General features: G+C 42.4%; 1 protein-coding gene across 1 annotated transcript in view; it reads left to right on the top strand.

The window, feature by feature from the left end:
- MYO10 (myosin X) overlaps positions 1-14,649 on the top strand; it is a 221,199-nt gene that overhangs the window by 88,253 nt on the left and 118,297 nt on the right. The gene's annotated exons all lie outside the window — the stretch shown is intronic.

The following is a 14,649-nucleotide window of genomic DNA, read 5'->3' as shown; positions in this document are numbered from 1 at the left end:
CGTGGCATGGTGGCTGCAATTAGCCCTTATTACAGGTTGGCATTGTTGACTGGTAATTGTTACAAACATAATGTTAGAGAGGAAGATAAATTCCTCATTTAAATTTAATTGAGTCTATTTATTAAGTGGGGAAGACCATAAAGGCAGTTTTTCTTCATCAGAATAAAGCTCTTTCACTGTGGTGTGTTCAGTGGCAGTTCTAGGGGCGGGCAAGCAGGACAATTGCTCAGGGTGCTGTAATCTGGGAGCATGGCCACAATCACCCTGCCGGCACCTGTTACTGTAGCTGTCACCTGCCCACACTGTTGCCAACAGTGTCGGCACTGTGACACTGTTGCCAACAGCCAACTCTAGAGGTAGAGGACCAGGCCATATGTAGACCACATACCAACCTACGAGACATGAACAGAAAGCAGTGGCATTTAACATTTTGGGGAAAATTTATGAAGCAGTGTAAAGAATGGAGTGAGCCACCGGAGAAGTTGTCCATGGCAACTTATCATCTACATATATAAAAAAAAAATGCACTTGATAAATGTTACCTCAGTACTGATAGGATGTCATGAACAACTTCTCTCTACTGGTTCACCTCTCTGCTCTTGTTACTGCTTCATACAGCTCCATCTTGCTTCCGGCAATGAGCCAATCACATCTTGCAGTGGCTGAGGCAGAGATGTATTAAGCTTGGGGAAATGATAAAGTGAATGGTGTTAACGCAGCAGCCAATCAGCTCCTAACTATAAGCAGAGAACATTCAATTAACAGCTGTTCAAATGGAGGGAGTGTTCGTCCCCCAATTGATATAAGTAGACAAAAAGGAATGGAGAACAGCGCTTGTGTTTCACCGAGGCATAAAAAAGTAGAATATGGCTAGATAAAGAAACATTTTTTAATAATATGATAACCCATATATAACAATTAATAACAGGCATGGAAAAATGGCAAATAAATTACAAATAAAGCCTTGATTACTGATAAAAGCTCTGGTACTCTTTACCTAGAAGGGCGCCCACGATTAGAATCGCGGGCGTCGGGAGTAAAAAATCGCGGTCATCGCGGGTAAATCGCGGGTACATAAAAACGGGTGCCCGCGATGACCGCGATTTTCCCATAGGGAACAATGTTAAAAAGGATGATTGACCGCGATTTTACATTCAATGCTTCAATGGCCGCGATTTGGCCATAGGAATCAATGTTAAATGGGCTACAGAGCCCAAATAGGCACAATTAACACTTAAATGTACCCCCAAATTTTTAACGCCACCCCACAATCCACGCCAACCCAAAGCGTGGCGAGCGCAGCGAGCCCGCGAGGGGCGGCGGTACGCGTCCTCCGACCTTTTCATGCCCTACTATCCACGTCGGCGTGGAGTTGAGAATAGAATAGTGTGGCGAGCGCAGCGAGCCACCGAGCCCGAAGCGTGGCGAGCGCAGCGTGCCCTGTGTCCCTTCGCGGGCTTCACAGGTGTCCGTGGCGACGCGGACACCTGTGAAGCCCGCGAAGGGACGCGTTTACCTGTGAAGGTATCCGCGTCCCCTCGCGGGGCACGCTGCGCTCGCCACGCTTCGGGCTCGGTGGCTCGCTGCGCTCGCCACACTATTCTATTCTCAACTCCACGCCGACGTGGATAGTAGGGCATGAAAAGGTCGGAGGACGCGTACCGCCACCCCTCGCGGGCTCGCTGCGCTCGCCACGCTTCGGGTTGTCGTGGATCGTGGGGTGGCGTTAAAAATTTGGGGGGACATTTAAGTGTTAATTGTGCCTATTTGGGCTCTGTAGCCCATTTCACATTGATTCCTATGGCCAAATCGCGGCCATTGAAGCATTGAATGTAAAATCGCGGCCAGCACTAAATTTAACATTAAACCCTATGGGAAATCGCAGTGATCGCGGGCATCGCGTCGCGGCCGTTAATGTACTGCCCGCGATGCCCGCGATCACCGCGATGGGCGCCCTTCTAGGTAAAGAGTACCAAAGCTCTAATTAAGAATATACCACTCCCCAATAGAACTTGGTCAAGGCATGGGAAAAATTTGTGTCCCGGTCAAATATCAAGCTTGGCGGGTGTCCAGGAAAAATTGTATCCATATATGTGCTCTGCTTTAGAATTAGGCAAGGTGTCCACATTATTAGTGGAGAAAAGCAGTTCCCTCACTGAGTTAAGGTAATGGTACCTGGATAAGTCCCCTGTAGTATGTTGGTCCAGTTGGAAATTGGATAAAAGTCCTGGGTGCGCAGTCAGGGTCCTGGGTGTGTATTCAAAGGGGAATGGAGGGCTCAATCAAGGCAAAAGAAACAAGGAAGAAGACATGGGAACTTCCACGTTGAAATGTGTTGAGCCTATTACTCCTGCCTTGATTGAGCCCACCATTCCACACTGGAGATATTATGAACAATATCATTCATATCGGTCATTGTGTATGCAAAGAACAATATGCCATCCAAGGGGTCATTGACAAGGGTTTCTGTCTGTACATAAAGCTCAAAAATCTGCAAGTTACTAAACTCTAGCTAGTTCATTGTTTGTCATTCATCATACCGTGCAGTGTGTATGTACAATATCTTTTGTCCAGGACCCTGGAAAGTTAAGTGGAAATTGTTTCTGGACACATTGTCAAGTGTCTATGGGCCTTTACCTGTGCCATTCAAGGAAAGAAACATTGGTTTCTTTGTACGAGGAAATCTGCTCTTGAAAGCGTTTAATATTTAATATATAACTTTGGACTAAGAATTCAGACAACAAACAAAGGAATTTCATCATCTTTACAGAGTGTACCAATAAATAGCCTTCAGCTGAACTGTACACTACACTTTTTGGGACATGAAGGTTAATGTAATTGTATATTTAACTGTATTGCAGCCTATAAGTTGTTATAAAAAAATATACGGAATTCCATTTGAACTTGATTACAGTGAATACAGTGAATATCAGCTTGTGTAAACAATTGGATGTAAATGAAAAATTAGTGAAAATATAAAATTGTGTAAGTTGTTATGGCTTTGAAAAACTTAATACCTTAACTAACTAAGAATTCTTTCAGCTAGAAGTTTCCAGCTTACCCCCTTCCCTGGCATTCCCGAGAAATGCTTCAGTGCCCAGACTGGCAAACCCGGAAAATTCTCGGTGTTGCCGCCGGCTCTGGCTGCTCAGCTGCGTCTCCTTCCCCCCTTGTAACGTGACCATGTAGCGTTATGCCACACACAGCCTGGGGCAGGGCCGGGTTGCCTGAGGCAGGGCTTGGCAGCGGCTGATATAGTGCTCTGCGGTGCTGCCTGGCCCCGGGGGAGACAGTCGTGTTTTTGATTTTTAGGGAGCGCAGTGGGGAGTGCTACTTAAAAAAAAAAAAACCACTGACGGGGTTAATGTACTTTAGTCAATATTATTTTTGTGTAAGTTATTAGAAATTGTAATAATTTCTGTGTGCACTTTCACCATACTTAGCTGAAACACGTGCTCTCAGTCATCTTATTTGTGTTACATTTTCAAAGGACATTCTGTTTCACCAGGCTAGTAAGAGGCATCCTCTCACCAACCATCTATATTATAATAGTAGTAACTGTCACTTGGCAGAGAGGTGATTTACATGGAAAAGCTGAGTGAGCACTCCTAAGAAGTTGTGGATATGAGTGTCTTCAGGTTTGAACTAAATAAATGCAGCTAGTGTACTTTAGCCTCTTTGTACCTATGCAGATGAAGGTTTTGTACAGTGTGTGTTCATGTTGCTTTTGGCTCTTTGAGATAGAAGTGCAGCATGCAGTCTTACAACAGCAACATCAGCATTTTATATGACTTGCTAGAGTTTCTTCCAAGTTCCCCTTATTATGTGAGGGTTAGATGATGAAATTGTTCAACCCTCATGCAATAAGGGACCACAGTAAACAAGAGACTGTCTTGTTTTTTTTTCTGCACACTGACCTTGGTTATGAATAATGACAAAGGGGGCATTAACCCCTTCAGTGGTGTTTTTTTTTTTTGGGGGGGGGGGGGGGGGAGTGCGTCCTAAAAAAAAACCACCACTGTGTCCCCAGGTCTGGGCAGCGCCGCTGAACTGTGTATCAGCCGCTGCCCGGCCCTGCCCCTCGGCTCTGCCAGGGAGTCTTGGAGGGGAAGGGGACGCGCCACCGAGCACCCGGAGCTGGGCAGTGCTAAAGCTGATTTCAACCATCACCTTAGCAGCACTGCCCAGCTCTAACCAGCTCTAATTCCAGATGGGCTTGCCAGTCTGGGCAGTGAGGCATGGCCTGGAAAATCCTCGGGATTTACCAGCGAAGTGGTTAAATTCCACAGAACAAGGCCGGTAAATAACTTTTAAGCTGAGTAAACATTAGACGATCTTTTTAATATATGCATGATAATGATATCTTTAATGATATTTTTATGAATATCTTTTAGTGTGTACGCACTATGGGGGTTATTCTGGTTGATTCACAAGGCTGTGAATTCGCAGCCTTGTGAGTCCACCAAACCCCGTCCCGCAAATGCCGAGCCTCGTGCCCCCCCCCCCCCCTCACGGCATGTGTTCACACTCATTGGCAGCAGATGGATGTTTAAAATAAACATCCATTCACAGGCTGCGGGGAAACACCCATATCATTAGCCGACCATCGAAGGGTGTGGAAGGCGGCAGGCAGCTGACATCAGGTGAGGTCGCCAACATCACCAGGCGATTTCCATGGGAACGCCCAGTGTTTTCATGGGAACACCCATGAGATGCTGGGCGTTTCCATGGGTGAGTCCCCTGGCCGCCGCCCTACACCCCTCCCCACCTACAATGTTGGGTGCATGCACCTGGCGAATAGTTTGTTCGCCATGGCTGCACACACCCTGCGTCTGTACTTGCGCAGAAATGCGTCTGTGCAGACACAAAACATTGGCTCGCGCGAACGAAGGGCCTGATGCGATCGGACCAGAATTAGGTCCTATATCATTGTGTGTTCCCCCGCACGTCGTTATCACCCCCCTCATCTGTACATGTAGTTAAACCCTGACTATATCGGCAACAACAGCATAATTGTGGATGTGGCCACTGAACATTATCAAAGACAAGAAAAAGGGGGGGAGAACCCGCGCTTCCTATTGGGATCTTAAATTAGGAAATGATGTTTCCTGATATGAATGTCCTTTTCTTCAAAATATTCAGTCCACAACGTAACATCTCAAAGATAAAACAGACAAAAATATTTCATGGTATAGATTTCCCAATGCAGTTCGAATTATTAAATCAGTCTTTCTAGAAGGATGTGCCCGCACCAGGCCAAGGATTAGCGCATAGAATGGGGGTCACTTCCAACAATTCAAGGATGCACGCCTTAAGTGGTTTGGAGGTACCTGGAACCCCTATCTGGAACCGAGCATCAGGACTACTATTGAAGTGTCTATGCGGAGGTCCACCCGGGTTATATCATCTGACCCCACATTATGCTTCTTGAATAGCCTTTTGTATAAGGCCAGATACGGTATTGGGCTTTTTTATTTATATGTTCCTTGTTGAAATGTTTGTGTGTGAATAAAATTTACCTTTTACGCTATGAGCCTTGTTCCCCACACATTTGTATCTTTGAGGGACAAGCAGGAGGAGTCTTAAGGCGTGCATCCTTGAATTCTATGCGCTAATCCTTGGCCTGGTGATAGGCCAGAATACGGTACGGGCACATCCTTTAATAATTCGAACTGTATTGGGAAATCTACACCATGAAATATTTTTGTCTGTTTTGTCTTTGAGGTGTTACGTTGTGGACTGAATATTTTGAAGAAAAGGACACTCATATCAGGAAACATCATTTCCTAATTTAAGATCCCAATAGGAAGCGCGGGTTCTCCCCCCCCCCCCCCCCCCTTTTTCTTGTCTTTCTATTGTTATTGTAGTAGGTGATACTACGGGGTTAACCTGCTGCATCCGAGTGGTAGCGCAAATTTTCAAACCTTTGCCTTCGTTAAACTGAATATTATCGTTTGCAATATTGTTTAATGTGAAGGCTTTATATTGTTTGTTAGGAACACCAGACAATTGTAGAGAAAACATTGATGACACTATATCGTTTGCAGTGTCATCTAATGTGTAAGAGTATCAATGAACAAATATTTTGTTTGTGTTTATATTCTGTATTTGTATGAACCTGTCCAACGTTTCCATTAGTATTCATGTGATCAGGCCACAAATGTATCTCATGTTCTTATTTACATATCTATATTTAGTGGCCTTTTACATTCTGTATATGTATTTAAGATAACAGGCCAATCCAGCACATAAAGAAAGACAGCTTTTCTGGTATTACAGGTGGACATATAAGTGCATGTCAATACCGCACCAAGAGCAGTGACAAATGTACCATTACAGGAATCTCCTAACATACTGTGGTGGAGAGTATACCGAGGGCCTGATTTTTCTTTGCATGTAGGGTAAATACTATCTGTTTTTGCATGTAGCCCACAAATGCTCAACAGCTTTATTTTTACACTGCAATTTAGATTTCAGTTTGGAAATGTCTGTCCCTAAACTAAATCTCAATGCATATTTTAAATCTGCCCCACCTGCAGTGCAAAACTGTTTTTCCAAGGTGCACAGTTACTTGCTTTACTCCCACCTCAGAATCAGTTTCAGAATTGTAAAGAAACAGCTTAGGAAAAACATGTTTACTGAGAAGACACATATACTGTTGCTCTGACTTTATGGGATATAGGTGTTTTTACAGAGAAATGGGGTAAGGATTAAGCTCTTTACATTTATAATCATATAAAGTCATATATTTGGCCATACATCCCAAGGGTCTCGGTTTTCACAGCACAGTATTGTTTTGGGGGGACTTTCCCACTTGTCCACCCATGGGCTGCAGTGTCTCCTGGTGGGGGGGAAGTTGGGAGGCTACCTGTCACTTGCTGTTCTGCACCTTCGGCATGTAGGAGTCCCGGCTTGGTCCTACACAGTTTTGGGAGGTATCATTTAGCATATATTCAATAGAAAAACAAGAACATTGAAGTCATGTGTCTTCTGTCACATGCAACTTTCTGAGAGTATTTTATGCTGCAAAGCTCAGTTACATGGTGTTTTACTGTGCTTCAAAAAATCAGCATAAACAAAAGCACAATGTGGGGAATGTGACCTTGCTAGCATTTCTAATTTAGGGAGAAAGTTGGATGAAACCCAGTGCAAATTAGTGAGAGACAGGGAACATCACTCATTACATTTACCACAGGCCTTAAACTAAGTTTAAGAGCTAAAAGGAGCCTATGAATTATCATGTCTCTGTTTATGATGGATCAGCAGATATATTCTCTAAGTAATGTTGTCTCTACTGCTTGCTCATCCTTAAAGACGTGTTTTGTTCTGTGACAGAGAACAGTGACTACATCCAGCTGTATCTCCTGCTTGTGACATGCTAGATATATGTTTTATTTGGAGTTTCGGTTGAATATTTGAAAGTAATGAACATGTCACAACCAGCATTGTTGTTAGCATAAGAGAATTGTTTTAATATTGCTTGACAGCTGAGAATTTCCTGAATGATGCCATATAATATATGTACTGCAAATATCTTAGAATATTTTATGTAAATTTCTGTGATATATTTGTGTTTAAATGTGTATTTGATTTGTATGCACTACTCATAACACTGCACTGAAGATTTTGCAGCATTAGAGGGTTTCAACCAGGATCTCGGCAGTGGGGATCCCAACAGTCAAAATCCTGGAAACCGATTCCCGGCGCTGAGAATGCAGATGGATCGCCAGGATGAGAAAACGGGTTGGATTTAGGCTTGGGTATTAGAGGGAGAGTTAGGAGGGTTAGACTGAGGGGGGTGAGACAAATTAAGGTTAGATTGGTTTGGGGGTGGTGGGCGTTTAGGTTAAGGCGTAAAATACTTAGGGGTATTAAGTGATGGATTTTTCAAACAAACTCACTTTTTGCAGTTAAGTGGAATTTATATTTGCCCTATTCAAATACAGTGACAATTTTTGGTTCGCCGAAAAACACAGCACAGTTGAAAAACACATGGTTCGGTGAATTACTGGACTTTTGCATTTTCAGCAACAGGATCCTGACTGCTAAGATTTCTAATTCAACTCACATCAAAATCTTAAATTTAGCACAGTTGTATGCATTAGCTTCTACCCACTGCTTTGTGTTTTGTATTTAATGCAGTCCGCAAAGTTACTGTAGAGCCTCCCCATATACAATATTTGTTTCTTGGGCTGTATTCCTTTAAGTGCAAATATAAAGATCTCTGCTTCTGCTTGTACTGACTCAAGATTAGGCTACATAATGCCGACCATGAGAACATTTTCATAGCAACATTTATACCCCTTTTACACCAAAAACCCTGGTCGGACCCTGGTCTTTGAATTCTGGTGTTTCCAGGATCTGACCCTGCTTTATACCCCATTTACACAGCACTTCGACCTGGGTCTGCACCATTTACACTGAACCTGGGTCAACCCTGCATTTTCATGTGGATGTCATTAAAAATGCCTGCTCGTTGCCAAGGGGGGTGGGGGGGGGGGGTTTGCTCGTTATAATTGCCTGTTGCCAGGGGGGGGGGGGGTTGCTAGTTACAAGGCGGGTGAAATTGGCCGTTGCCAATTCTTCACATACACGAACACACACACACATACACTGCCCGCCGTGGACCCGCTGCAGGTTTTACCCAGGTCAGGACCTGGGTAGAGGACCCGTGTAAACGGACAAGGTTTGACCCCATTTACACCGCCGCAGATCCGGGTCTAACCCGCCGCTGACCCGGATTTTTCGGCGGTGTAAAAGGGGTAGTACTGAGAATTGAAGTCTCCTAAACTGGAAGTAAAAGTTATAAGGAATTACAAAATTTGAGAAACAAATACATTTTCACCTTTACTGCCATGTTTTTCAGAGTACATAATGGCAGTCGACTCTAGCTACATGCCCCCAAAATGTCCATTGCACACTTTTTAAGGTTTTGAGCATGTGCAATATGCTGATGACTGCTCAGGTTTTTTTTCCTTTTCTTTACTTGGAGCCCGAGGTGGTGCTCCAAGCATCCAGTGCAGTGACCTAAATTGTGCAAAGAGGGCAGTATGAACTTGTGGACCCTCTCCCAAAGGAGAAGGGCCCTGTTACTCTCCTAACCCCTCTCAGCCAAAAGGCCCAAGAGGGGAAAATAGGTATCGGTGGGTCGCATTGGCATAGCGTACAACTCTGAATAAGGCCCATAGTGCACAGCATCTGCTACATTCCTGACACTGTTTATAGAATCTCTCTGGGAGACATCTCCAATATATAATTGTTAATAGAGTAAACTTGTTTGTTCTAGGGTACAAAGATCACATGTTCACATAACCATGTGTCTGTCTCTTCATTGATTGTTTTTTTGTTATTGCTTCTAGTTTCCGCTACAAAATGATGCAAATTTCATGAAAATTAGTTTAGTTGTGAACTAAGGACCACGTTTTGGAACGCTTTCAAACTGCCCCTTTATACAATTTTCAATGATTCCCTAATTCTCTTCTTCAGATAGTATTTCACCTTCCCTCCTTCTACCCCTGGTACCATACTGCTCTCATACCCCCGCAATAGACTGTCCAACTATTCTCCCGCCTGCTCCCTTGCAGTATGTTTCATCCACACCTGTACCATAGCTTGTTACTTCTTACCTATAATTACCAGACCTCTTCTCCAGGCAGTGAGCTGACACCTGCCCACTGAGGGCCTAATTCAGACTTGATCGCAGGGCAAATTTGTTTTTAAAATGGGCAAAACCATGTTGGGGCAGGGAACATAAAGCTCTGGACACACAGGGCCTTATTCTAGTTCACTCTTTCTGACAAAATCCTTCTTAGATGGACAAAACCATGTGCACTGCAGGGGGGCAGATGTAACTTGTGCAGAGAGAATTAGATTTGGGTGGGGTTTTTCTTCAAAGTGAGATCTATATTGCAGTGAAAATCATGCAGTCAGTATTTTCCCTGCACAGAAACAAAAAAACTCACCCAAATCTAATTCTCTCTGCACATGTTACATCTGCCCCCCTGCAGTGCACATGGTTTTGTCCATCTAAGAAGGATTTTGTCAGAAAGAATGAACTAGAATAAACCCCCATGTGCACTGCAGGGGGGCAGATGTAAAATGTGCCAAAAGAGTTAGATTTGGGTGAGTTATTTTGTTTTTGTGCAGGGTAAATACTGGCTGCTTTATTTTTACACTGCAATATAGATCTCACTTTGAAGTAAAACCCCACCCAAATCTAATTCTCTCTGCACAAGTTATATCTGCCCCCCTGCAGTGCACATGGTTTTGTCCATCTAAGAAGGATTTTGTCAAAAAGAGTGAACTAGAATAAGGCCCATAGTGCGAATCTTGCTCATTTCCAATTTTGTCTAACTTCACTTTAGATTTAGGGGGGTATTCAATCTTTGTCGACCTCCCGCAGCCATCTCCCGATTGGGGAGATGGCTGCGGGGCCCTATTCAATGCTGTCTTCCCCGACAGCATTGAAGAGGGTTTCTCCGCAGAACGAGCCCGACATCACAAGCTGTCGGGCTCGTTCTGCCGAGAAAAGCCGGAAATAGGCGAGCTCCCGGCCGGAGCACGTCTATTTCCGTCAACAACTCACGGCCACGCCCCCTTCTTGCCGCTCGGCGGCCGGGACATTGAATCCCGACTGCCGAGCTCCAGGCGAGCTGACCGAGAACGGGACAGGGGCACGGCTGTCGCGCTGACATTGAATACCCCCCTTAGACTGTTGCTATTTGGCCCTAGGCCAAATGCATTGTACAGACGAGATAGTCAAGATAGACTTGCCTGCACAGTCTATTTTTCTATGTGATACTGACTAAATGGGGACACGCATCCAATCTGCACTTCTGGCGGCTGAACACTGTGCATTTCAGACTAACTTTCTGTTAAATTTTAACTGTATAGTCAAAATCGATAGCCAGAATCGTACCGTGTGTCCACAGCTGTAGATTTGGGTGATGTGCATTCCGATTGAAATCTAAATTACAGTGTCAAAATAAAACAAACAGTCTTTACCCTGCACTGAAACAAAATAACTCACCCAAATCTTCCTCTCTTCACATGTTACATCTGCCCCACCTGCAGTGCTGCATGGTTTTGCTCATTTTGAGAACAAATTTTGTCATGTGATCAGATCTGATTTAGGCCCTGAGTGTAGTAAACAAGGCCATCCCAATCTTCTTTTTCTTCTTCTTCTTCTTCTTTCTTCTATCTTCTTCTCCCCAAAAAGAACACTAACACGTGTAAAGTAATCCTATCCATTTATGTCAATATTTGTCTTTGGGCATATTCTTTTGTATTCTTATTGGTGCTCTCTCACCTTCTATGAAGTATGTATAAACCTTCCCTTTGATGATATCCTTTAAAGTTACATTCCCGAGCCTGGTGGACCACACATCAACTTTGGCAGAGTGGATATCTGTATAAATATTTATAGAAACCAATTTAAAACTAGAGTATATTATTTTAAAGTGTATTTGTGACTGTTAATGAAATTCATTCATGGCTAATCTCTGTGTACTAATATTCATGGTAATAAAATTAAACACTGCAGTTTTATTTAGATAAACATTTTGTTTATGTACAGGTATGTTTCAATCTAAAAACTATTGAGCTAGTACATCACCAAATAAAATATTTACAGTCTGGTACATCATGTTTAAATGATGCAACTGCTAGCATTATGGTACTCATGTTTGAGCATCAAATAATTGCAATCTGTAATTTGCTGGCTGACCCACGAGATTAACTGTAACTAAACGCAGTGGTAGTTCTCAGCAGCCAGTTTGAAATATGAAAGTTTGGAAAATTCTGTTTGTGGCTTGAGCTGGACAGAAAACGGTTTCGGAAATAGAAAGACATTTGTTGCTGCTCTCAAGTTTTCACATCAAAGGAAATAACAGCTAGCAGCCAGATGAGGGAATGAGAACACCAAGAAGAAATCTGAGTGATTAAGTCCTCATTTGAAAATGGGGGTGGCACAAAATAAACACAATATCTATTGAAATGTAGCTGTTCACTTGTCTTGGATATTGGATTGTTCTTTTCCCTCTTCAGAACACATATTGATGTGGAGATGTCAGTTTGACGCAAATTCAAATCCAGTTACTGGTCAGGAAATATGTTTAATATTATCTGGGTATCTCCAGTACATAATGCTGGACAAGCTTCTTTTGTGGCCTAATATTAAACACTATTCCCTGCAATACTAAAGTAATATCTTCTTGTTATTCTCCAGTGAGTTACATATTGGAAAGCCCACTAGGCATTATCATTATAACAGTGTTAGAATGATAAAATATATAATAAAAATGCTTTTTTAAAAAAAAAAAAAATATTTTGGAAACTTTTTTGCCCAGCGTGTATGGATAACGAAGATGTGGGAAAATCTCTGGGCTGAAAAACGCTCAGTGGTGACAATGGTGTGACAATGGTGATCATGTTTCAGATCTGCACACATCTTGGAGCCAATTCTTACATTGCTTTCAAGATGGGCCAATAATCTTAGAAAATAAAACTTTCTTGGCTCTATTGTAAACACTTACACAGGAGCTGCCTTTTGATAACAACTTGTGGGAATGTGTCAGTGTTCATTCTCAATAGTGATATGAAAGCAGCTCTAAATAAAATAATTCGGCTTTTAGCATGCTGTACACGTGTAATTAATGGAAACACTACTGCATGCTCAGAATTCAGTTCCCCTTTCCCCAGGCCACTTTTGCCATGTCTACTATTAATTTAAATGATCATGAGTTTTTCATGCTGGCAGGCTCTCGTTCCAATGTACCATTTCCCTACAACTAAAATAAGTACAATTATATTCAAGCTATGTAAAATATAAAGAGACACTGAATAACAGGTACTTAAAAACCTACCCAATCTGACACAAATATACAATTTTGGATATTACCAAAGATAAAATCCCCCACTGGTCCAAAACATATATGTATGTTTATATTATATGTATATATATATATATATATATATATATATATATATATATATATATATTATATATATGTTTGTGCCTGTGTGTCTCTGAAACACTGCCATCTGTTGGCAGCGAGTAAGTGTCCCTTTTGTGACGCATGCACACAGCATCTATTCCTGGAGACAGAGAGGCTAGGGCATGGCCAGCAGCTACTGCAAGCATAGGCAATGGCCCTTTGCCAACAAGTCATGCCCCCAAATTATACTCAGGGTCCCGAATTCCACATCTGACAATTTGGGAGGTATGGTTAAAGAGTCTGACCCAGGTCAGCTATCCTATAACAAGCTGATTAGCTGTTGGGGGATGCCAGGGGGGTGTGGTTTCTCACCTAGAGTAGGGAGACATGGAGAGAGGGAGAGAAAAAGTACAGCCCGGTATCAGTATCAGCAGTACATTTTAGTTGCAAGAAAAAGTATGTGAACCCTTTGGAATTACCTGGATTTCTGCATAAATTGGTAATAAAATGAATGTGTTCTGATCTTCATCTGAGTAACAACAACCGACAAACACATTCTGCTAATACCACACAAACAATTATATGTTATGTTTGTATTGAACACACCATGTAAACAATCACAGTGCCGGGTGGACAAAGTATGTGAACCCCTAGGCTTATGACTTCTCCAAATGCTAATTGGAGTCAGAAGTCAGCCAACCTGGAGTCCAATTAATGAGATGAAAAAAGACACACACCATTTTTTAGTTTGCTATTCTCAAGAAGCATTGCCTGATGTGAACCATGCCTTGCACAAAAGAGTACAAGTATTGGTTTTTACAAAGTATAAAGAGGAATGGTCCAAAATTCCTCCTGACCGTTGTGCAGGTCTGATATGCAACTATAGGATATGGTTGTGTGAGGTTATTTCTGCCAATGGAGGGTCAACCAGTTATTAAATCCAAGGATTCACATACTTTTTCCACCCTGCACTGTGAATGTTTACATGGTGTGTTCAATAAAAACATGAGAACATACTATTGTTTGTGTGGTATTATTTTAAGCAGACTGTGTTTGTCTGGTATCCAGCTTGATCATCGACCTTTTGACCCTGTCGACCTTGTGACTGTCAACCATTAGCGGTCGGCCATATGACGGTCTATGATGAGTCAGTCTATGATGCATACCATAACCGTTTGTCTATAGTAGTAGTAGTAGTACGTTTATTTATTTATAATAAAACGTACTACTATAGTATAGTGACTTAGATGAAGATCAGAACACATTCTATAACCAATTTATGCAGAAATCCAGATAATTCCAAAGGGTTCACATACTTTTTCTTGCAACTGTATATTAATTAATTATTATATAAAATAATTATATATAGCCTAATGTAGAATTGATTTTATACCTTATTTACATAGTGCCTAGATATTATGTGAAATAATTTTATCTATAATGTGCTCCATAAAGCTGGGCAATCCTCCCTTGAGCTGCCCGGGTCCTTCCTGGGCGGCAGAGTCGCATGCTATATATCGCATATACAAGCTAAGCCTGCCAGACTTGGAAGCGATCCAAAAAGATTGCTTCTGCAGCTAATATGTCTCTCAGACTCTGGTGCAAATTTAATCGGATGGACCTGCTGCCAATCATATGCAATTTGCATGTGATTGATCACCGCAATGGCATGAAAAAAGCGTAAATTGCATGTGAATCGCCCTAGTGTATGGGG

The sequence above is a fragment of the Crinia signifera genome, chromosome 5, assembly GCF_055691185.1.
Source record: "Crinia signifera chromosome 5, ASM5569118v1, whole genome shotgun sequence".
Classification (NCBI taxonomy): domain Eukaryota; kingdom Metazoa; phylum Chordata; class Amphibia; order Anura; family Myobatrachidae; genus Crinia; species Crinia signifera.
This window is presented reverse-complemented; position numbering and strand designations above follow the sequence as displayed.